Source organism: Mauremys mutica, chromosome 2 (genome assembly GCF_020497125.1).
Source record: "Mauremys mutica isolate MM-2020 ecotype Southern chromosome 2, ASM2049712v1, whole genome shotgun sequence".
NCBI classification, from domain to species: domain Eukaryota; kingdom Metazoa; phylum Chordata; order Testudines; family Geoemydidae; genus Mauremys; species Mauremys mutica.
In genome coordinates this window covers 114,444,456-114,470,242 of record NC_059073.1, presented here as the reverse complement: position 1 = coordinate 114,470,242, position 25,787 = coordinate 114,444,456, and the positions used below count along the sequence as shown (strand labels likewise).

Sequence of the window (25,787 nt, the reverse complement as noted above, 5' to 3'; positions counted from 1 at the left end):
GCGGGCCTGGGGCTCCCAGCAGCAGCTGGAGCCCCAGGCCCTTTAAATTGCCACCAGAGCCCCGCTGCCGGAGCCCCGGGGGTCCCAGCCACCTCCACTATCCGGGGGCTCCGGCAGCAGGGCTCTGGCGGCAATTTAAAGGGCCTGGGGCTCCAGCCGCCGCTACCACACTGGGCCCTTTAAATTGCTGCTAGAGCCCCGCTGCTGGAGCTGGCAGAGATTTAAACGGCTCAGGGCAGTAGCGGCGGCAGGAGCCCCAGGCCCTTTAAATCGCCACCTGAGCCCCACTGCCAGAGCCCTGGGATAGGGGAGCAGCCGGAACCCCCAGGGCTCCGTTGGCAATTTAAAGGGCCTGGGGCTCCACTGCAGTAGCAGCAGCTGGGAGCCCCGGGCTCTTTAAATCACCGCCAGAGCCCCCAGCCCTTTAAATTGCCCCCGAGCCCTGGGGCTCCCAGCCACCACTACCACAGTCGGAGCCCAGGGCCTTTTAAAACTCAATTTAAAGGGCCGGCGGCTCTAAAGGCCCCATCCCTTTGGGTTGAGGCCACGCTCCTTCCAGTTGAGGCCCCATCCCCTGCTCAGGACTCCAGAGTACCGGTAAGTCCTTTAAGTTACTTTCACCCCTGGACCCAGCTTTTCAGCCAGGCTATTTAATTATAGACGTCAGATCAACAGGACAAGCTGCCATTGCTCATGCTAGGGGTAGGAAACTCCCCTAGTGACCTCTGCCAGCCTTTCATAGCCTCAGACCAGTTCCTAGTGGTCTAGTGTCCATGTCATCCGAGCCAGCATCCAGAGTTGCCCCGTCACTGGCAGCCTTGGAGACCAAGGATTGAAAGAGCCACAAAGACTAACCAGGCTGGGCCGAGGCACGTGGGCTGGGGAAAGCTGACCCTGCTGCTGGCCAGGCTGGGCCTGCACTGGGAAAACTGGAGGATTCAGTCAGCAGAGGCTGCCTATGTGCCCCATTCACCAGAGCTACCGTCCATGGCTTCACCATAAGAACCAGAGGTCACTTGGGGAAAGGTCTCAACTTCCTCCCACCCCAGTTCCCTGCTGCCAAAAGCCTCCCAATGCCTCAGCTGGAGGGGCAGTGGGTGGCTGAGAGGATTGTGGGGAGCTGAGCTGCTTCCCCAGCTGGGTTTGGGGGTAGAACAGCTCTCATGGGGGGACTGAGAGGAATGGGAGCAGGAGCTTCACTCTACAATGGTGGGAGTGGGGTTGGAGGTGACTAGAGAGGGGACAAGAGTCCATCTGGGGGTTGGGTGGGGGAATCCATCCCTCAGACATGGGGAGGGCTGGGTGGAACTTTTCCTGGCTCCAGGTGCTGTTGATACCTCTCGTTGCCGAAGGGGTGTCCGAGTCTCTGACTAATCCTTTTTCCCTTGCAGCAGGAGGATGTTACTGACAAAGTGATGGCCCAGCTCTGTTCCATCAGAATGATGCTTGTGCCAGGTGTCCAAGGTGCTACAGGGCCTGTGCCCCATGGGACATCCTTAAAGGGCCCCTCCCCCACCTGTCCAGCAGCTCAGACGCCCTGCTGCAGATACTGCTCTGTCTCACTGTACATGGGGGTGATGAGTTAGTGGGAGTGGAGATAGAGCCCACAGCACTGAGAAGCCCTCTCCCTTGTTGGTGGAGCGGAGCCTGCCCTCTGCTCCCAAATCCCGTTTGTCTGGGCCATAGGTTCTCTCTACCCTCCTTTTTCTTGGCCTTGCCCTCTGTGCCCTCGCTCCTGCTCCCATCCATAGAACCAGGATTTATCATCAATAATCAATGCAATCTGGGATTGGTGGCCTGACATGGAGCCCTTCCCCTGTGGTCACTACTCAAATGTTCCCATGGCCTCTGTCACCCATGAGCTCGTGAATGTCTGACCCACCCCCGGGACCTAATGCAACCACATTGTATCTGAACCCCTCCCAGCCATGAATGAAACTCCCCCCAAGCATCCTGGGGCAGGAAAGGATCCTCACCATCTGACAGGTGGGGACTAAGACACAGAAAGGGCTGTGACCCGGGTCACACAAACCTGGGTGTAAATCTGGGAACTGCCCTGGATCCCAGGCTAGTGCCTTCCCCCAGGGACAGCTTCACTTTCCGCCCTTTACTCTCCACTCCTTCTAGGGAATCTCTGAGTGTGAAATGAACAGGAGCTAGGGATGGAGATGATGTCCTGGCACGTATCTGGGGTGGGAGCTCCCCCAGCCCAGGGACAGAGACATTTTGTCATTGTGCTGTCCTTCTTCTCTTCCTAGGAAGAGAGTCCCCAGGTGAGGATTCATGTGACTTGATCCTAGATCTGCAGGACTCCAGGTTGGCAGCGCCTGGGAGTACCAGGAAGTCATCTAGGGAACAAAGCAGATCCCTGCCGTTCTGCTGAGCCAGTCCCCGCCTTGTTCCTGGTTCCTGCCTCCATGCACCGCTCTGCCCTCTAGTTCCTGGCTATTGACTCTGGCTTGACCCTCGACTCCAGTCTCTAACTGCTGACCTCGGCGTGACCCTTGGCTCTAGATGTTGGCTACGAACTCTGGCTCAGTATTGTCCTTGTCCTCCTCCAGCCCCACCACTAACCCAGTGCAGCCTTGTCTCCCCCTTCTGATCCTCCCCAGACACTTAGACTCTGACTACCCAGCTTCAAATTTCTATTTGAATCTGGACTCTGGCTTGATATTGACTTGGCTTATCTTTGGACTCTGACCACCCAGCTTTGACCTCTGGCCTGCACCTGGGCTCTGGCTCCAGTTCTGATTCTGGTTTGTCTATGGACTCTGATCTTGGTTTTGACCTCGCCCTGTCTCCGGATCTCGGGCCCAGCCCTACACCTAACTGTGACCTACGCTCCAACCACTAGACCTAATTATCGGCGGCAGCACCTGACACCAGGTGGTGCAATGTTTTGCAGAAAATAGGCCCTTTGCTAGTATGTGGCCCCTACGCAAGAGGGGACACATCACACCAGGTGTGAACAATGGCCTTGCTAACTGAGCCTGCCCCTGTGGTGCCCCTACCAGCATGGTTCAATGGAAATGACTGAACATGTAGGGGTTTCTTAACCAGCCTATGCCCCTGGACCTGCCCCACCCCTCAGGCTAAGGGGGAATTGGTAACTAGTTTATTGACCGGTGAGGTGCTAGATTGGGCCTCACTTCTATTCGAACCAAATTGTCTGGCAATAACACACTGGAGCACGTTCCTATGATTGGCTGAAGCTCTGCTGCCAAAATTCTAGCAGGCACATAGGCTGCTTGTATACCATGCAGTTCTGATGACCTGTGGCCAATGCTAAGTGGAACCAGGTGGCTCAGTTTTATCATTTCCACTGTGCACTGAGTGAAGTGTTCAAGGAGGAATTAGCCAAGCTAGAAACTCTCACGGGCCTGGACAGCTTCATTGATCTAGCCATCCACATTGAGAACTGCTATTGTGAGTGCAGGGAAGAAAAGAGAGGAGGGTGTTACACAGCCGCCTCACCCAGGTTCTGTACTAACACCCTTGAGCTCATCCCCTCAACCTATGCTTGTTGATGTGGTCCACTGACACTTGACCACTGAGGAGAGGGAGCGAAGTCAGCGCAATAACTTGTTCTTCTACTGTGGCAAGACAGGGCATGCACTCACTTCCTGCCTCTCATGGACCCCAGCCAGAAAAGTATCGGGAAACAAACAAGCCCAAATTTTCATGGAAATCCAGCTGGGTCCACCAAGGCCCTTACCGCATCTCCAAGTTCCAGTTCAGTTGTGCATCTCCAGAGAAACATGACAGGGGCCATTGCATTGGGCACTTATTGATTCTGGGGTTGCAGACAATATCACAAATTTCGAGACAGCCCTAAGTCTGCATATCTTGTCCGGCAGAAGTCACATTGGATGTTGTGAAAATCATTGACAAGATCCTCTTGTCCTCAGGACTAGTGACTCAGGTGATGGTGCCCCTGAAAGTGGTAACCCAGGTACACAAAGAAATGCTGACATTCGCTGTGATATGTTCCCCACATTTCTGTGGGCTCACCTGGTTAGCATGACAGGACCCCCATGTTCTCTGGCAAACCCAGAAGACCAGCTTGCCCTCCAAGCGCTATTGGCAGGCCTGTCTCCATAGCAACAGCATCGAGTCCCTGGGCCCAGAGGCCCATTCCCAGACAGCAGTGAGTCCATCCCTGTATGTACCAGGGCTCACAGCAACTGGCTGCAGTGAACTGTTCTTTGGACTGACACCTCGCATTCCTGATTAGTACCAGAATTATTTGGACATTTTAAAAAAATGTGGACACTTTGTCTCTGCACTGAGAGCATGACTGCCCTATTGACATACAACTTGGGGCAACAGTTCCCTTTGGCCGTATTTACACAATGTGCGAACCAGAGCTGGTGGCTCTCTCGGTGTGTAATCAAGAAAAACAGTGTAAAGGGTTTATTCACCACTCAGCGTTTCCCACAGGGACCCCGTCCCTCTTTGGAAAGAAGAAAGGTGGGACTCTATGACTCTGTGTAGACTACCAGGCTCTGAACAAAATGGCAGTTTGGAACCACGGATTCAGTTTGGAACTCCCTGAATCAAATGGCCACATGGTACAACTGACAATCATAGATCAACTGACCGAGATGGCAGGCTTCATTCCCTGTGGCCGCGTACCTTTGGCTGAGAGCACAGATCATCTCCAAATTTGCAAACCATGATGCCAACGACACCTTTTTTTGCTAACTATAAATTAACCCCTGATTTCATCCCACACTACCGATGGCCTCTCTGAACTTGCCAGATGACAACCTGGTTCAATGAATCCACCACATTCAAGAAGAACTAAGGTGGCACCTAAAGGACACTAGGAAGAACTACAAATATTATGGAGACTGCCAATGACAGGAGGGGCCTTCTCAGTAGGGAAACTATTTGCTGAATGGAAGTACCGAGCCTTTGGCACTGACAAATTCCTAAGCCCCATCTGTGGCAACAGTTTCTGCCCCATCCCCCTTCCTTGACCTTCTGATCCCATCCTCCTCCACTGACTGTAGAGAGCAAACTCTGGGTCCCTTCCCTCACCCTGGCACAATCCACCCCCAGAGTGTCTGAGCCCCTCACCGACAATGGGACTGTCTTCCCCTCACTCCTTGTAGGGGAGGAAACTATTACCCCCATTTTAAAGGCAGGGAATGAGGTGATGAAGTGACCTCTCCGAGGTCACACCTAAACCTGGGGTAGATCTGGGAACTGGGCTGGGTTCCACTCTATTGCCTTCCCCACAGGGGCATAGTCACTTCCTCCCCTTCATTCTCCCCTCCCCTCCCGACCCTTCTTCTATGGAGGTCTCTGAACAGGAAATGAGAAGGGCCTTCCTCCCCACTCTGTCTTCCAGGCTCTGGGATCTGTCCATGCCTCCTACATCAATGGAGCCTGCAGCTGGCCCAGCTTGGGAAGCCATGACCTCATCCTGTCAAGCGAGAACAGCTGGTTCTCAGTGATGCTTAGATGGCAAATCACACACCTCTCACGGAGGTAGGAACCACTCACTCATCTCTGTGATTGCGGCTGTTGGGACAAAGATCAAGTTCCTGGTACATAGCCTGGCTGAGAGCATCCCTTATCCCTGGATCACAGCCCTGGGACTCAGACATTGTTCTCATTGTGCTGCGGTAATTTTATTCCTAGGAAAACCATCTCCAAAGGAGGTGTAATGATCCTGGACTCTATTGCCTGCAAGAAGCTTCAGACTGGAGCTCCAGCAGATTCCCCTGAAGAACATCACCCTGTCTTTCTGTGGTCAGGGTAGGGCTCTCTGTCCATCGTGGAGGTTAAGACCAGATGAGAGCTGATGGATTGACTTTGATATGCCACGTCCTTGTGTGGATGAGGGAACTACATCACAGTGGAGGACAGTAGCAGATGTACCACATGTGGCCAGGAATGGGCTACACAACCTACAATGATAGGTATGTATAACCATGGCCACCTATAGATACCACAGGCATTGGTGGGGATTGAACCAGGGACCTGTAGCACAAGCCCCTCTCACTCAAGCTAAAGTGGTCACTCTAGGAGTGTAGGAGAGCTACAGGGTCAGTCTGATGGAATGAATAGAAAGGGGAGCCTGAGCTGAGGTTGCTGGGCCCTTCCCGGTAGCAGGCGATGCTGTGGGAAGAAGTAGCAGTAAGATGGGAGTGTGGGGAGAGGAGGCGATGACTGAGGTGGAGATGTTGGCACAGAGGGGCATTTGTATAGGGAGCTTTTGAGGTGAGAAGAAGTCTGAACTGGACATGAAAAAATGACAGCCAGAGCCAGACTTGGGGAAGTGGGGAAGACAGCACCAGGAGAGGAAGATCATGTCAGCAGCTGCTGTTTGGATGGTCAGGAGGGGAAACTGGGGAAGTCACCAGAACATGATCTGGGGTCTTGTCAGTAGAAAGAGCCTGGATACACTATCAAAGAAATCAGCCCCGTTTTAACAGAGGAAGGGATAGAGATGGAGCGGTGAAGAGCTCCCCGAGACCTAGAAAGGAGGCAGATTGCGACTGTTCTGGTTCCAAGTCCTGTGCTTGGACCACACTCCCATGCAACAGCCCATAAATTAATGTCCCACCTGAACAACAACCAGCCAGCGCATCCACATCCTGGCCTGGAGCAGAAAACTGAGGATCTTGCAAGAGCTTCCCCAGGTCAGTGTCAACCAAGACTGGTGGCCTATTGGAGAGTCTGTCTGACCCATTTGGGAAGCAGCCTCTTTGAAATGGCTGCTCCACGTAAGGGCATGGGGATTGCAAAACCTCTCCAATGCACAGAGCTCTGCCTAACAAGGCTTGTGTTCTGTCACTAGAGTCCTGATGGCAGAGACCAACCTGCTGCCCCATGTGGTCTGGGCCAGTGTTTTGCACTGAGGAACCGGTCCTTTCTTTGCAGGCTGCAGGGATCTGAAATCGTTTACAGCCCCTATTGTTGCTGTACCCTGGAGAAGGTGTATTTTTCTGGGGCTGAATTTGTGATACCAGGGCTAGATACTGCCGATCTTATTCACTGTTGTGATAGCTGTCAGTGGCAGTTCTGTGTGAGTGAGGTCTGCAGGAATAGGCCTCATCTGAATGGGTGATCTCTTACCAAGACAAAACCTTGTGGGCTGGACTGTACCCTGTGTGTGCAATTCCACTGGCCAGTGGAGATGCACAAGAAGTTAGCTTTGGAAAGAAGATTTGTCTAAACCTAATAGCTTTGAGAGGCTTGGGTGGAAGGTGCTAGAGATGAGGAGACACTAATTCATGACCTCTCCCAGCCTTCCAGGATTGGTCACTATTATCCCCATTATCTGGGGATCAGAGGGAAAGTGACTGGCTGTTAAGTCACACACAGCATCACTGACAGAAGCAGAAGCCAATCTCGGTACCAATACAGCTCCACCCACTAGACCATGCACCCTTCCAGAGCCACAGAACCCAGGAGCCCTGACTCTCAGACCTGTGCCTTACATCACAAGACCAAACCTCCTCCTGTCAAGGGAGCTGTAGAAGGGACCATCTGCAGTGACCCTCCTCTCCCTACATTCCCACTGTCAGAGACCATTGCAATGGCTGACCAGTGAAAGAGCAGAAAGCTCCCCAGTGGGAATTCTAGGGATGCACAGTTGGGTTTCATGGGGAAGGCCTCTGGGAGCCATTGACAGAGTGTTCCATTGAGGAGATTTTCCTTCTCTAACAAAGGGTTTCTCTTCCCTCAGATCATCGGCCACTTAGCAGAATGTGAGAGAGCCAAGTGGCGATGGGCTAGAGGAGTTACAAGAGTCACCATGGCTAAGACAACCCAGGTTAAGTTCCCTCCTTATTGCAAAGGGGATGTTGGCTTGGGGAATTGGTTGCTGGTGCCTGTGTCCATAGACAGAGACTGAGATGTTTTCATGAGGCAACTCAATGGTACATGTAGCTCCATCCAAACAAGCGGTGAATGTATGTTAAAGAGCAAAGCTGGGACATCTGCAGAGCTGCTGCAGTCAAGTGTCCACAGCGAGAAGAGAGATGACAGGAAACTCGCTAAGATGGCTGGCAACAGTGCTGAGAAAAAGCAGTTTGGCAGCTAGTTCATTGGAAATAAATATTGAGGGCTTTTTCCTGCCCAATGAAGTGTTTAAAATGTGTCTCTTTACTATTGCTCTAAACTTTAAACAATCTTTGTATAATTTAAGGTAGCGGGTGCCTAAATGTAATAGGTCACTTTTAGGAGCATGAAGTATCCAGTTCAATCCCTAAGCACCTAATTCTACAACTTGAACTGAACCGAACAAATGCCTCAGGTGGTAGCAATAGTAAGCTCCCATCCTCTTTGTGAACTATCTGCAAGGGAGGCATTCAGTACATAGGGTCATAGAGCGGCACAATGTTCCCCTTGCAGAGCTTCCCGTTGACACTGCCCTTGTCGGGGAGCACATCAGGGTACCATGGACTGGGCAGGAGCAACATGCCTCCAAACCTGTACAGCCTGAGGATCCAGAGAGCTCTGGTCCTGATCCCAAAGCTTCCTCAGAGCAACGGAGGAGCCAGACTGCACCTGGACTCTCTCCCTCTCTCCCTGCCCCAGCAGCAGAGAAGAAGCTGTTTGCACAGATGGCAAGTGCCATCTCCCATGACACTGACATGTAGGCCACTGATGCATTTGTAGAGTCCTGGCTGAAGGCCACACACTCCTCTGGGCTCTGGGAAGAAGGAGGACTTATGCTGCAATAAATCTTTCATCTGCCAGCAAGCAACTTCTCTGCTCCTCTTGCTGGTTTCCAGCCCCCAGGAAGCACTGAGGGGTAAGGAGGCAGTGATACACCTGCCCCAAAGATGGGTGTGGGAAGAAGCAGAGCTAAAGGGTAACAGACAGCTATGCTATAGTATTCCCCCTAGATTCACTCCAACAACCACCTGGCTCCTTCCTGCCAAAGGCCACATTACTTAGGTTCCCATTGTTGAGCTAGTTCCCCCACATCAAAGCTGCCTCTGAGTCGCTACAGGCTCTCCCACTGCCCTGCTGTGAGAAGTTAAGGAATAAAGTCCTACTGCCCCACAACTACTCAGGGGAATCCTCCCAGAGCAATCAGTGTAAGGCTTTATGGAGATTTGCAAACTGATAATTTTGCATAGTGTTGCAAGAAGCTGCACAACCCTGAGCAGCTCTGTGTTTGGAGCAACGTTGATTTCCACATGGATTTCTGAGAGGAAATGCTGAGGACCTGAGGGGAGGTCACTGTGGACTGCAGGCCTTCCCCTGCTCCTATTCAGGTTCTGCTATGTCAGTGCTGCAGAGTTGTGAGGGGAGGCTTGAGGGTTCAGATAGAGCATGCTGCAAAGCCAGAAATCTTGTGCTACTCCAGCTGCAGAGACATGGTCTTTCTCCCTCTACACCTGCCAATGGGGGGAAGCGTCTGACCCTGGGAGTTGCTCCCTGGCTACAGCTAACCCATCCTTGCCCTGAGTGCAATACTATGGTCTACTGTACACATCGTGCCAGACACTGAACTTCAGCATGCTGTTAGCACTGTCTTGGAGTGATGGCCAAATATCAGTCATCAGCATTGCTCTTGTATACCCCTTTCATAGTGCACTGTGCCTGGGATGACTGAACGTTCCCTTCCCTCACCCCATAGGGGCTTGGCTCACAGAAACTCTCAGGGAATGGGTTCCCCCACCACAAGCCAGGGAGTGGAGCTAAGCTGCTGCATGGTTGTACTACAGCAGGGGTTGGCAACCTTTCAGAAGTGCTGTGCCAAGTCTTCATTTATTCACACTCTGATTTAAGGTTTCGCATGCCAGTAATATATTTTAATGTTTTCAGAAGGTCACTTTCTAGATGTCTATAATATATAACTAAACTATTGTTGTATGTAAAGTTAATAAGGTTTCAAAATGTTTAAGAAGCTTCATTTAAAATTAAATTAAAATGCAGATCCCTCCGGACAGGTAGCCAGGATCCGGGCAGTGGGAGTGCCACTGAAAATCAGCTTGCGTGCCGCCTTCGGCGCCTGTGCCATAGGTTGCCTACCCCTGTACTACAACCTCAGAGCTGTTGTGACACCTTGCAGTGAAAGAGGGGGCTGTACCAATGGGGCAGCCTGACTCTCAGACGTGGGGGTGGGTGTTGTAATCTAATGGTTGGAGAATAGTAGAGCAGCCAGGAGAGTGTTACACTAAACATGCAAAAGGAGCATGCTAAGGGGTCAAATGTAGTTCAAACTCAGGGTGTTGTGAAGAGGTTAAATAGAGGTGGTAAAGAAATGTGTAGAGAAGAAACTGAATTGTTTATACACCAATGCTAGGAGACTGGGGAATAAGCAAGTGGAATTAGACAGTCTCATTGATGAGGAAATTTGATATAAATTGGTATTATTGAAACCTGTTGGGATGATTTGCATGATTGGAATGTTAAAATCACTGGTTACAGAGGCAACCTTAATTCTGACATTTCCTAACTTTTGAGTGCTTGACTTTGCTACCTCAGTAATGTTTTTAATGTAGCTTTTTTAATGTGTAGTTAATACAGAGAACTTAGAACTTTAGAAGGATGCTGGATTGTTGGCTGTGATACTGTGGTGGAATGCACACTGTAAAAATAGCCCATTTCCCAGAAGAACCATGCTCTCCCGAGTGACTTCCTGGTCCAAACTAACTGTAGCTAATTACTCACACAATGTGTCTTTCTGGGGCCTAGCCCTGTAAATTTGGTGGACCCAAGCAGCTGCAGCTGTAAAGTGGGTGTTTTACAACCAGGTGTTGCTTGCTGCATCTTCCTCTCTTTCCTCCAGTAAGTACTCTACACTCTGGTAATGCTTTCCCTTATTCCTGACGAGAATGGCACATTCTCATGTATCACCTGAGACTGAAATCAGTGGTAAATGTAGCTCCACAAGACATGTACAACACGGGTGAGTAATGGGGTTGCAGACTTCTCCATGCTGCTCCACCAATCTGCCTCAGGCCTGTTCTGGAGGGACAAACTCTTGGGTTAAGAGAATAGTTCAGTCTGTCTAAGGTATTTACATGGCCCTCATTACTGGAGTATTTGAGTGCTTCACAATCTTTAAAGTATTTCTCCTCACAACACTCCTGTGAGGAAGAAAAGTATTATCCCCATTTTACAGGTGAGGAACTGGTCACACAGGAAGTTTGTGGTGGTGTAGGCATTGAACCCAGCTCTGCAAGCCCCAGGCTAGCATCCAACCATCCTCTGTCTCTATGTCCATTCAGTTCTTGGCCTCTCTGCTAAAACTGTCGGTGGAATCTGTGAGGAAAATGCTAGTTTTAGATTAGAAAATATCACTTACAAGATTTCTTATCCTGAAGAGCATGTTCTACCCTTTTTACCTTTCAGAGCTCATGTTAATATTATCACCTCTCATCTAAAATTAATCTGGACAGAATTTCCCAATTAAAGCATGAGTAGATTGCACAGATTTATTCAGCAAACAACTGTTCCTTTCAGTTGCTGCCTTGACTTCGCTGTCTAGTTGTAACAGCTGGCTGTTTATTTTTTTAAAAGGCGGTGATCCTATTTATAGGCAGCAGAACACAGGCATCCTTGTCTGTGCCTCTGCTGATCCAGTTTAATCTTTCTTGTTACAAAAGGAGTAACCGCATCAGCTAGTTTAGTGTCTCATAAAATTGATGACTGGGAGTCTTGAAGTTTTTTTCTATTTCCATCACCATCTTGAAAGACAATAGAGAATGTTTTCAAGGGGGAGGGGCTACCTGTCTGAAAGCTGGGGGCAGTGGTTTTTGAGACCGTTCACCTCTGGGTTGGACTTTCACAGGGCTTAAAGTGATCTTAAAGGCACAAGTCTGCTAGTGACCGACCACAGCATTTCATTAAGTTGTTACAAAATACTTACGCTGAAACAATGTATTGAAATACACTGAAATGCTGTTGTGTCCTTTGAAGGAGGGCAGGGATATGTTTGATTTGTTTGTTTATTTTTTTTGGAAAACCAGATGGCAGAGTAGGCATCAAGGTGGGAATGATCAGAATTTGGCAATTGGGGAATATGACTGCATCACCCCATTTGACAACTCTCAGGAATGGGCCCAGCATGGCAAAAGTGCTGCATGTGACAGGTGCTCCTCCATTGGCAGTTGACAGCGTAATGTTCAGGCTGTTATAAAGAGGATGGTTATCAGTTATTCTCCATATCCATTGGAGCTAAGACAAGAAGTAATGGGCATAATCTGAAGCAAGGGAGATCTATGAATACTGCATACAGATGTGGTCTCCTCATGTAAAAAAGATATACTGGCATTAGAAAAGGTTCAGAGAAGGGCAACTAAAATGATTAGGGGGTTGGAACGGGTCCCATATGAGGAGAAATTAAAGAGGCTAGGACTTTTCATCTTGGAAAAGAGGAGACTAAGGGGGGATATGATAGAGGTATATAAAATCATGAGTGGTGGAGAAAATGATTAAGGAAAAGTTATTTACTTGTTCCCATAATATAAGAACTAGGGGCCACCAAATGAAATTAATGGGCAGCAGGTCTAAAACAAATAAAAGGAAGTTCTTCACACAGCACACAGTCAACCTGTGGAACTCCTTGCTTGAGGAGGTTGTGAAGGCTATGTCTACAATAGGGTTTAAAAGAGAACTAGATAAATTCATGGAGGTTAAGTCCATTAATGGCTATTAGCCAGGATGGGTAAGGAATGGTGTCCCTAGCCTTTGTTTGTCAGAGGGTGGAGATGGATGGCAGGGCACCTGGCATTGGCCACTGTCGGCAGACAGGATACTGGGTTGGATGGACCTTTGGTCTGACCCAATATGGCCATTCTTATGTTAGATATTAGGAAATTTTTTCTAACTATGAGGATAGTTAAGTACTGGAATAGGTTACCTGAGGAGGTTGTGGAATCCTTGTCATTGAAAGTTTCTAAGAACAAGTTAGACAAGCACCTGTCAGCGATGGCCTAGATACACTTACTGCTGCTGCATTGTGGGTGGAGCTGGACTAGATGACCTCTTGAGGTCCCATCCAGATCTATGTTTCTATGATTCTATAAGTGCAATAAAGGATGCTACAGGGTGGTGGTAGTAAGTGAAATTAAATTAATACACCTCTACCCCGATATAACACAACCCGATATAACGCAAATTTGGATATAACCTGGTAAAGCAGCGCTACCGGGTGGGGGGCTGCGCGCTCTGGCGGATCAAAGCAAGTTCGATATAACGTCGTTTCACCTGTAACACGGTAAGATTTTTTGGCTCCAGAGGACAGCGTTATATCGGGGTAGAGGTATATGTTGGATGTGAAGAATTTGAGGGACTGTTTATTTTGGACATGACCCTAAGGTTGGGGAAAGGATCTTTTCAGTTGCAGAATAGCTTTTCCACGTGACAAAAAAATACAGTACTCTAGGGCAGTGTTTCCCAAACTTGGGATGCCGCTTGTGTAGGGAAAGCTCCTGATGGGCCGGGCCAGTTTGTTTACTTGCCACATCTGTAGGTTCGGCTGATCGCGGCTCCCACTGGCTACGGTTCGCTGCTCCAGGCCAAGGGGAGCTGCTGGAAGCAGCAGTCAGTACATCACTTCCAGCAGCTCCCATTGGCCTGGAGCAGTGAACTGCAGCCAGTGGGAGCCGGGATCAGCCAGACCTGCGGATGTGGCAGGTAAAAAAACTGGCCCGGCCCGCCAGGGGCTTTCCCTACACAAGCAGCGTCCCAGGTTTGGGAAACACTGCTCTAGGGCATATACTTTGTAATTGAAACATGGAATAAGGAAAATGGTAACAATTTATATTGTTTGACACGGGCAAGTGCACTAAATTAATCCAGGCCCAGAAATTACCCTATTAGTCTGAAGTAAGAAGACAATCACAAGCAGTTATACTGTATAAGGAATAACTCACCTCACCTCTTCCTTGCCTCTATGCCAGCCTCTTGGCATAAAAACTCCTCCAGTATGTAATTTGGAAATAGCTGAAACCATGGGGCTGAAGGGCAGGAGAACATGAGGCTAAAGGGAAGGACAAAAGGTTTCTTTCTGCAGTTGAATGATGCACCTTCTAACTCTGAGTCTGAATATAGATTAGTTTAAAATAGCAACTAGAATGACAAAATGTTCACTTTACTCTGCAAAACTGCTTTTCACAACACTGTCCTCAAGTGAATGTGGAAAATCTGCCAAGAAGATGTGTACGTGTTTTTAAACGAATTAAGCATTTGTATCTCACTTGTCTGTTTACACCTCTGCTAAAGTGGTGTGTGCTGGTATAGTATTATATAAATCTGGATGTATTTCACATTCAGGCATACGTGCATAAATATTCATAAGCTAATTCATACATGAATAATTAACTTCCATTTATAGAATCCCAGTACATCACCCACTGCGCTTCACCTCATGCCTCTGAAGATCACTTGAATACACTTTGGGCCAAATTCTGCATTGACTTACACTGTGTTACAGTCACAGTGGGCAAGACAGCACAAAATCTGGTCCCTCCTCTTACCTAATAGCCCCCTAAAAGGGTATACAGTAAACCACAATTGCCAAAAAACATCCAGACAATGACTTCTGGCTGCCTGCTTGTTTTCAGCATCTTCTAATATATTGAAAACTACGCGCAAAGATGAAGGAGTAAATTCCATTTGCTTGACATGACTCTTAGGAATATCTACATTGCAGCATGTGTAGACATGCCTGAGCTAGCTTTAATTCTAGCTAGTTTGAATACTGATAGCAGGGAAGCTGCAGCAGCACAGGCTTCAGCGCAGATAGTACAAGCCTACTTGGTACCCAGGGTGGGGTGGCTAGCTCGTGCTGAAGTCCATGCTGCTGCAGCTTCACTGCTATTGGTACCCAAGATACCTAGATTAAAGCTAATTTGGTATGTCTATATATTGCAACAATACCATGTCATTGCAGTGTAGACATCCCTTTATTTAGTTGCAGGATCACTGGTGCTCAGACTCATGTCAGAGAGCTTGTGGAAATGCAGGATGCTGAGAGTGAATCTCAAGCGAGATCACACAGAAATATTTTACAAAATGTGTGGGTTTACACCAGGGGTGAAAGTAACTTTAAGGATTTACCAGTACTCTGGAGTCCTGAGCAGGGGGCGGGACCTCAACTGGAAGGGGCAGGGCCTTTAAAGCCCCCGGCCCTTTAAATCAAGATTTAAAGGGCCTCGGGCTCCGGCTGCAGTCGTGGCAGCTGGGAGCCCCGTGCCCTTTAAATCACTGCTGGAGCTACCAGCTGCAGAGGTGGCTGGGAGCTCCGGGGCTCGGGGCCATTTAAAGAGCCCGGGGCTCCGGCTGCCACTACCACAGCGGAGCCCCGGGTCCTTTAAATTGCCAACGGAGCCCTGGGGGTCCCAGCTGCCGCTGCTACCCCAAGGCTCTGGTAGTGGGGCCCAGGGCTCCTGCCACCGCTACCGCCCCAGGCCCTTTAAATCTCTGCCGGCTCTGGCAGCGGGACTCTGGAGCAGATTTAAAGGGCCCAGAGCAGTAGTGGTGGCTGGAGCCCTGGGCCCTTTAAATTGCCACTAGAGCCCTGCTGCCGCTACCCCAGGGCTCTGGCAGCAGGGCTCGGGCGGCGATTTAAAGGGTCCAGGGCTCCGGTCGCCACTACTGCCCCGAGCCCTTTAAATTGCCATCTAAGCCCTGCTGCCGGAGCTCTGGGGTAGCGGCGGCGGGGCTCTGGCGGTGATTTAAAGGGCAAGGGGCTCCCAGCCACCGCTACTGCAGCGGAGCCCTGGGCCCTTTAAATTGCCGCCTCGGGAAGCCAGTCTGGTACGGCGTACCGGCTCTTGCCTGTACGCCGTACCGGAGCGTACCAGCTTACTTTCACCTCTGCTTTACATACTTTTTTAAACAGCTTCCATTTACTTTAGTTCTGTTCTAGGGAAGGGGAAAAGTCTACCAGTGTTCTGCTTTATTTTGTGGCTGGGGAGCAGGGAGAGATGGGTGGTAGAGGGAACTGGAGGGTTGCTTCTTGCTAACGTGGATTAGGGTAAGGAATTCAGGCCATATAACTAATTAAGGGGTGGCCCTGAGGGTGGAGAAGCTGGCAAGGCTAGACATTCTCCATGGCAGACCAACTTTTGTGGCACTCTGCCTCAGGCGCTCAGGGCAGTAATCGGGAAAAACGTCAGTGATGAGGGTGTTGTCACATATATTTTTTGTTTCATATTATTTGGGAGGACTTTAAAAAAAATTGGAAAAGAGCAATAGAAGAGACTGGATCATCCTGGGAATAGGCCTGTACAAAGTTAACTCAGGAAACAGGATGGAAGTAGATTTAACGGACCCGCCCTTGGGCTGATAGCTAAAAGTGTGAGTCACTACTTCTGGAATTAAAGGAGACAATATCCCCTCCCTGGCAGCTGTAGCAGACTAATTTAATCCCCACGTGCACTAGCCACTAGAGGGGAACAAAGACACATACTCTCCTAGAGTGGATTACGTAGGCATTATATAGATTGCTTACCCTGACCTGGAGATTAAAAAGAGCATTGTTGCTTTCAAAAACTGAAAGGAATGCAAAAGAAAACACAAATGATGTTTCTAGGATCCTGAATGTTCTGGGGTTGTTTCCAAAAAAAAAAGAAAAAAAAAAGCATTGTTGCCAGAACTTTTTGATCCCATCAGTATTATAGGATCTTCTGCTATGGAATCAATGTTTCCATTAATCCAATAGCCTGGCACCCACAATATGAGTACAGATGGTGTGGAAGGGAACACTGGATCCAATCAAGCAAAGGGCCCATCAGAGTAGGTGGGAGGAATTGTTTGGTTTTGTTTGCCAAGGTGGATAGTGGGTGATCAGTCAGAGTGGACCTGGATTATGAATGTCTCTTTACATGTAAAACTGGTGGTGATTAATTCTTTCTGTCGCTGAGCTGACCTGCTGTGGGATGACATAACATTATTACCCATAGATTAAATGTGTGTACATATTTAATATTTTTTAAAATAAATATACTATTTATCCAGCCTGTGTTCTCCTTGAATCTGCTTTCTACTCAGTATAGAAAGTACATGTGAAGTACGGATTACTGTGCCACTCCAGACTAACTGAACAGAGAACAAACAGCAATACAGGTTCCCTGAGTTTATGCCTATTTAACCAGCTAAAATAAATGAAGGGCAACTTGTCCTCTTATCATAATGGGTTGCTGATTATAATAATGAAGTTCAGTTTGTAGGCTCAGGCCTGAAGACCCTCGGGATCGTTAACCGAAAATAATGAGAAACAAAATATAAACCCACATTCCTCCCAAGAGCATAAACAACCAGACAGCAGAAATCTGCAATCGGTGGCATTAGAAAAGAAACCAAATAGAGTTGGGCCTTGCCTAGGAGGAAGTCACAGACGCACTGTGGTGTATTTCCAGAGTGGAGGCATGCTAGAGTTGTGGGCTCTGCCATTTTTCCCCTTGTAATTCTAACATGGGGAAGTCAGCAGTTCCAACCCAATTAGTCTTAACACATTATGGAACAAGGCCAGCAAAGGTCCCCAGGCTTTGTGTGATCCTTTATTAATTAATAGTTTAATACAATCGGAGAGTTTAAGGCCAGAAGGAACCATCAGATCATGCAGCCTGACTTCCTGTATATCACAGGCCAGCCACATCACCCGGCACCTGCACACCAAATCCAACAACTGAAATTAGACTGAAGCATTACAGCCCACAGGAGACTAGATCATTATGTGCCACAGACAGAGAATAGGAGGGACTTTGAGTCACTTGTTGAACATCAGGTAACCAAAGGTAGGAAGGATTTTTCTCTATTGCAGTCTACAGATTTTTAGTGTAATTTTGGTAGGGCCTTATTTATTAATGTTATTACAATAGCACTCAGAGGCCCCAGCTGAGACAGTACCCGGTTGTGCTGGGCACTGTACAAACACCTAATAAGAGACAGTCTCTGTGCTGAGAAATTTACAATCTAAAGAGACAAGACAGAGAGACAGCAACAGACTGATTCCTGATTGCTAGGCCATGAACCTAGCCACTGATATGTACTAGAACAAGGCAAGTTCAGGACTGACAGGTTGCCCAGCACATAGGCTGACAGAGCTCAGGTGTGGCAGAGAGTTCCAGAAAGTGAGCATACAACAAGCACTTTTTACTGACTAATTCATACCGCGGCCTTGCTCTTCCAACAGGAGATGACTAACGCTATAGCAGATGTCCATTTAGACAATGAGGGAAGAAAGCAATAGAATGACAGCGAGAGAGGGACATCCATGGGATCAGGGCCGGCTCCAGGCAACAGCGCAGGAAGCAGGTGCTTGGGGCAGCCAATGGAAAGGGGTGGTACGTCCGGGTCTTTGGCGGCAATTCAGCGGTGGGTCCCTCAGCCCCTCTCGGAGGGAAGGACAGGCCACCGAATTGCCGCCAAAAATTGAAGTGGTGTGGTAGAGCTGCCGCCAAAGTGCTGCCAATCGCGGCTTTATCTTTTTTTTTTTTTTTCTTCGCTGCTTGGAGCAGCAAAAAAGCTGGAGCTGGCCCTGCATGGGACACACTATTTTATATGGACTGACATGAACCCACATTCACAGACAAAAAAACACCAAAGAAGTATCTTTGTGAACTGGGACTAGGTTGAACCAATTTATAATTGAATTAGACTCTGCTTCTGAAAAAGGGCCTCCATCCTAGTATGGAAATGCAAACCAGTTCATAGGGACCAAGTTCAGGCCCAATGAGCTACACCACCCTAGTGCGAACAAATAACTATACATGCTTTTTTATATGTTTATTGTGAGCCAGTCAGTACCTCCACCAGCAGATGGAGCTCTTTGACTATAGTGAAAACAGACACATAAGGTGCAATGCCAAGGCTGCTACACTTCACTTGCCTTTCAGTGGGGTAATGCGCCTACCCCAATCTTTTCTGAAATAATGTATAAGCAGAATGGTCTGTCAACATTTTAGTGAGCCTTGGTTTGCAAAGCTGCTTGTTTTAATGTAGCTTCATTGATCACAGAAATACCATTATCACAGGTACTTTCACTTTAAACTTAATTGGAAAAAATTTCTGTGATTTTATTGAAAGATAACTTTCATTTTTTGATTTATTTAGCTTATTAGCTAATTTGGCTCACACACGGTGTACAAAATACCAGAGTTAAAAACCTATTTAACTTAACACAACATATTCTACTCCTCCCACCTCTCCCAGCCGCCTTAGTACAATGGTTCAGAAGCACTGGAGTTCTATGGGTAACAAGTAAATTAGCATAGCATTTCTTTTCACACTGATCTCTCTTTATCAAAGTGATGGAAAAGCTGAATACTTACTTGGATAGATAAGTTCCTACCTACAGGCTACACTATGCAGCTTTAATAGATAATTACAGAATGTAGCAGGAAAAATTACTCTGCCCGGTATTGCAAATTGGAACAAGGTTTTATTATATTTTGATGTTTGTTCATTGATAATATCACATAATAATATGAATCCTCAAGGGAACAGCCCTCTAAATAGTAGGAAATAAAGATTTGTATAACTATAGCTTGGTATACGTCTGTCCAAGATGTAAAGTACCATAAACCCTCTCACTATATTTGCATCTGTTCTTTCAGGGAGGAAAAGGAATCAGAAAAGATTACTACTTCTACATGGTTTAAAGGTAAAAATACAGGTAAAGTAAATTTTGGCCTACTTGGGCCTGATCCTGAAAAGTGCTGAACACTTGCAGTACATATTTAAGTTAATGGGATAATCTCTCAAGATCAGGTCCTTTGTATGACATTTACAGCTTAATGTTATAGGCCAAGAATCCTTATCAGCAACACTTTAAGCTGAAGAAAAACTATTAGAGTTTACATCTCAAGATCTAAAATGAACCTTCTTCCCCATCATCCTATCTGCAGTAAGTATCATAATAATATTACACTAGCACCTCTTAAAAATATGCAGAATCCAAAACTTTTCTTATGGCATTGATATTTTAAAAGTTTTAGGACATTTTGAATTAAAATCTGAAGGCTTGCCTTGGAATTCACATAGTCTGAGGATTTCAGTGGTGATATTGCAAGACATCATACCGCAGTGGTGTCTACCCTTTTCAGCCTGAGCAACAAACACATTGCTTCAAAAAACTCAGTCAGCACTTTGGGGCACATTCTCTGTCCTGTTCTGTTCCCTTTGCACCACTTAAAGAGAAACCATCCGCAAGTTGCCTACTGGGGAATACCCTGGCATGCAGGAGTTCACGCTGGACATAGAATTGGTATAGCCAACTCCTATGGTTCCCTTCCCACAGCTCTTTGTGCAGGGGACAGGGAATAGTGGAGAGCAGGAATAGCTAAAGTGTAGCATGCTCTGGCAAACCATACTCAGTAGGTGATCTTTTGGGGACTATAGCCAACTTATGCAAACTGGAACTGCCCCTAGACTCCTAAACCTGATAAATGATCCACACACGTCGAACACACCATTGTCTTCACTGGGTCTCCACACAGGCTTAAATCTCCACATGTGGATTGCTTTCCAGCAGAGAGACATGAGTAGGTACCTTAGTCATTAATCCACTCATTCAATGGGTCCTCTATTAGTCCTTTGTGCTATTAATGTCACTATAGCCACCACCATCATTGTTTTGGGGGTGAAGACTGGAAGCAGAAACTCAGCACCAACTCTCCAAGACATGCATAGCATTTAATATAATATTCAACCTGCCTTTTTATAATAGGATGATCAAAGCTACACTTAGGGGCATATCTACACTGCCTTGCAGTTTGGACTAAGTGGGGGTAAATTAGCGCACACCGAAGTGCTGCACTGTATCTCCTCTATGTGCACCAAAGTGCTGCACTGTGGGTGCAAGCTTAAAGGTCTTGAGTTTGCACTAAAATAGGCCTCTTCACTCTGTCATAGTCTGAACTGTGTCTGCAGGGCAATGTAGACATGCCCTAAGACTCCATATGACACTTCATTTATTCATCTTATAGAGGGCTAGAATAGTTTTCTCTAACTTATATTTGATATTTCTATTTATGTGTTGTGGAATTTTATTTGCTTCTTCTCCCTGCCAACTGCTAAGCCCTGTGCTGAGGGAGTTGTAGCCACATGTCTATTACTTTCTTTCTCCTGCTTAGTTTATAGTAGTTTACAACATCCTACACTATATTCCCGCCTTAGTTTTTATCTATATCGTAATAATCTTACATTTTTGTCTATACTCTGGTGACCTCCTAAATAGATCCTTTATCTTCTCTCAGTGTAGCAACTTGAACTGGTGCCTTTAGCTGGTACTTGGTAATTTACTCAGTGCGTGCTACAGTTAAGGCTGGCAACTGGTTTGTTATCACTCCTTGCTTTCGTTCCCTCATCACTTTCTGGAAAATTCTCTTTTCAGCTAGAATTTTTTATGCTTGATCTCAAACAAAAGACCCAGTCCTTGCCCCTAAGAACTTACCATCTCAAAAGATAACAAATACAAAACAACCCAGAGGAAGAAAGGGGGGGAGGGATACAAAATACAATTTTGTATATTTAAACATTCTTGCTATACCCTCTCCCTCTTTCCTTCTCTCTCTCTCTTCTCCTTCCCAGGCATCTGTGCCATGACCTTAAAATGTCAGAGGCGGTTTGATGGGTTAATTAAGGGGTGTCTGAATCTCCTCAGTGGTATCACTTGTTCCTGGAGTTTCAGCCTCTAAACCCTGTTTCTATCCTACGTTCCCCCCAGCCTCCATCCAGTCACATAGAGCTTCTCCAAGCTGGCTGCATTAGCTTAGTTTCCAGGGAAAGCATATGCCTTAAAGGGGCCACATCCTTGGGAGATGGTGGTTGTGAGGATCTTGCCCCATGTGGTGCTCTGGGGCAAGAGGGGGCCGGTAGGCACACTGGCACCCATGTTGTCCAGACCTGTGAGAAAGCAGATGGGTGCTTAGTTGTTCTACCATTTCAATAGCTCCCATTTTTTCCATAAAATTAAGCTCAGTTTTTTCATGATCTTCTAAGGCAGTGTCTCGCCACTGTGGGGTCACAACCCCCAGCATGATCACGAAAGGCAAACGCGGAGCTTGCAAAGCATTGAAAATGTTATTACAATCTAAAGCAAATGAAATCTTGGTCTCCTGCTCTCCCTTGTCCTTAAAGCTCAAGTATTCTCTGTCAACCTGTCAAAACACGTACACAAATTATGTAAGCTTACCATTGTTCTCTTTATTGGAGAAACTTACCTGGCCTCTGTCAAAGGATGGCTAGTTCTTTAAGGGGAGATGGGCATCAGTCTCACCTGTGGCCAAGGCTGGATTTATGCCTTATGCGCCCCTAGGGACAGCATCTTCAGTGCCCCCTCCCCCGCCTACAGCCAAGCCCTCCCACTGGCTGAGTCTGGTCCAGCTTCTGCACCAGTCCCAGGTGGCTCAGCTCCAGAGAGGCAGGCACCAGGAGTGGGTTAGTGGGAAAAGCAGCTGCCTTTCACTCCCCCAAAGGGGTGGGGGAAGGGAAAAGAAAGGGCAGGGGAAAGAAAGTTCACCCCCACTGACCCCGGGACGCAGAGAAGGGGTGAGTGAGCTGACCCAGCAAGACTTTGAGTGATGCTGGCTCTCAGGTTAGAGCCTGGCTAAACAGAACAGATGGGGAGGCGGGGGCAGTGGACCCAGAGGAGCTCCCGTTCCCAAAGCCCCTTCGCAATCCAACTCCTGTCCCCAGCCCAAGGGGTGCCGGGGCAAGTGAGACTCAGCATCTGGCCTTGTGGGGGGGGAAGCTCTGGCCAAGGGGGCCCCCACGCACCCAGCTCCAGGAAGAGACGCCGCTTTTCAGCGCGCATGGCTCCCGGCACCCCATGCGCGCTCCTACCTTGTTGATCTCCTTGCGGGGAGGAGGGGAGAGAAGCCCTTGGTGGGCAGGGGGGCAGAGAGGAGTCAGCAGGCAGGCGGGAGTTTCTTCTGCTTCCCTTTTTTTTACTTTTTGAATTTCCTGCTCTTGCTGCTGATTCGTTGGCACCCCTAGAATGCCAGCACCACTAGGCATGTGCCTACTGTGCCTAACTGGAAATCCAGCCCTGCCTGTGACACAGTTAACTTGCCTCCCCCCGGGGGTGGGGGTGGGGGATGGGTCAGGTGACCCAACCAGGCCTCTGGGATAAATAAGGGAGAGGGCTGGGTAGTGAGAGAGAAGGAATGACTGTAGAGAAGGAAGCAAGACCTGGGAGTCGCTGCTCCTGAAAGAGCCGGGGCCCCAAGGATTGCAGGAGAGACTGAAAAGGGCCTGGGAAGGGCTGAAAGGAAGGAGGGCTATGGGACTGTGTCAGGGGGTGGAATCGTGTTTGGACTATCACACGGGCCCCAGGAAGGAGCACGGTGGGACTCCTGAAGCAGTGAGACAAAGGGCTGGGGCAGTGGCTAAAGGGTTTGTAGCTAGTAAAAGACTGAATAAATAACATCCCATGAAAGGATTGTGATCCTAGAGTCAGTTATTGCAAAGCACCTGGGCAGGAAGCCTGCAGGGCTATCCCACGCCACAAAGGTGCACTCCAAGGCCCCATTACTATAGTATGTTTTAAGCACCTCATACAGTCTGTAATGTAGTTATCCTCCTAATACCTCTGTGAGGTAGGGAAGTGCTATTGGCCCCATTTTACAGATGAGAACTGAGATGACTGACTTACCCAGGCTCTCCCAAGAAGTCTGTGGCAGAGCACGGAATTGAACCCTGGTGTCCTCAGTCCCAGGCTAGCAGCCTAACAACTGAACCATATGTCTTCTCTGTACCACGCTCATCACTGATATATATTTTTTTTTACTCTTTTACAATAAATGTAAGGTAGTTGTGAACATTTTTGACCATGAATAAGGGGTTGCCAACATGGAAAAATTGGGAAACACTGTTCTAAGATGAATGGAATTCTCTTTGGTGGACAGATCTCTGGAGTTGCTGATTTGATATTTCAGTATGATATTCTCCTTCCAGACATCATTGGCCTTGAAAGACATCTGAGCATTCGCCCAATGTGCTGTCTCTGCTCTCGGTATGTATTCTGTAGATTTTACAGCAAGTAGCTTTTAAACCAGCTTCTTGACTTCGCAGGTTTTTAAATTCCTAATTCAGATGGCACATGGTGGCATATTTGATCAAATGCTGAACAATTTCTTGGCTTATGTTCTTGACCACATTTTGCGCACAGGCATTTTTGCCAGTCGGAGACCCATTTTATTTCTATTTTGATTGTCATATTCATTTCCTTCATTTCTGTTTTTCTCTTCTGACATGAAAGGTGGACTAGCTGCCCATTCTGTACCAGGCCACTTAAAATCTGAATCTTCATTTTAGTAATTTCACTGGTTGGATATCTGTGCCTCAGGTTAAGGTTAAATCCTATTCTTACAGCAATCTCTACCTACATGATCACTTTGTGTGCTGTCTGTGAGAATATCTCTTACTAAAGAATCACATATTTCCTCAGATACATGTTTGAATTTTTAAGCTTTAGGTCCCTGAGCCTGCAAATAATTATGCACATGCTTAACTTTACCCACATGAATGGTCCCATTGTTAAACACATGTATTGCTGTTTGTACATTTATGGGGCCAAAAAATGAATATCCCTCAAAAGTAGAGATGGCTGGATTTCTTGGAACAAATAATGTAAATTGCCCCTCCTGCCACAGTTTTACAGATTTTTTTGCATTTCAGTTTTTTACAATTTTTTTCCAGTTTTGAAAACTTTTGTTGCAAACTTGAAATGAAAAGAATTGGTGTGGGTCAGCAAAATGCTGGCGTTTTTTGTTTTCTGTTTTTTATATTTTTATATTGGTCCTGTGCGAGGCCATGATCCTACAATCAGTCATAACCATGCTTAAATTTAGCACTAGAGCAGTCAGTGGCATTATTCAGATACATAAAGTTGAGAATGTGAGCTTGAAGGATTGGGGTCTAACTTTTGTATGGCAAACATAATTCCGTGGCATGTGGGGTTTATTTTAAACTAGAACATTCTGTTTTCAAAATTTTCTCATTCCGTTAAAAAAAATTTCACAGAAATTTGGCAATCAAAAAACAAACTGTTACAAAACACAACAGGATGAAAAATATTTTGAATTTCTGAAATTTCTGCTGGATTTTTTTTCTCATTTTTTTGGACCAGCTCTTCCGACAGATTTAACATGTTTCTGAGATAACAGAACCCCTCAAAACTTATCCCCAGTCTCTGTCCAAATCTCTTTAACTCCTCCTCCCTTTTCCCCGCTTCACTTCATGTGGAAACATTCTGTATCTGCAAGACTTCAGGGCCTGCCATATGGAGAAAAATCATAGACTGCATTTTAGGAGTAAAATGGGAGTTTTGCCATTGACTTCAGTGGGGCCAGGATTTCACTCTAGCTGCTTTCTGTACAGCTTCTATGGCAAAGAGAAACATTCAAACTGTTGCCTAAAATGACCTTGTTTTTCTATGTTTATTCCTCACAATGCCAGTTGAGTTGAAGGAAGGAATTGTTCTGCCTTCAGTTTGACAAAACTTATGACTCTATTCAGTAAGCATTGAGTTTGTCTGATCTTGCAGCCTTGACAAACTGTAAATTTGCCTAATTCTATTGGAAAGCCCATGAAGCATGCAGTATTTGGAAATGTACAAGCTGTAAGTCATTTACCTTTTTGTACTTTTCATGGTCTCTTCTTTATGAAAATGAATAATGAAATTATTCACAGTAAGCATTGAAGGGCAGGCTGTAGAGAAGATGCAGCATATTTGTTAACTGCCTTCAGCATTAGAGCTGGTCCAAAATTTTCCACTGAAACTGTTTTTCAATGGAAAATTGGGTTTTTGACTCAATTAAATTTTTTTCACAAAAAGTGTCTGCTTTCTGCAGATCACC

The 25,787-nt window shown here is 47.2% G+C and overlaps 1 long non-coding RNA gene across 1 annotated transcript; it reads left to right on the top strand.

Moving 5' to 3' along the window:
- The first annotated feature begins 2,138 nt into the window (after positions 1–2,138).
- Positions 2,139–23,941, top strand: LOC123362545. The gene is made up of 5 exons (XR_006576476.1): positions 2,139–5,930; positions 7,703–7,789; positions 17,571–17,720; positions 19,542–19,600; positions 23,884–23,941. It is a non-coding gene; the product is annotated as an uncharacterized LOC123362545 (long non-coding RNA).
- The last annotated feature ends 1,846 nt before the right edge of the window (positions 23,942–25,787 follow it).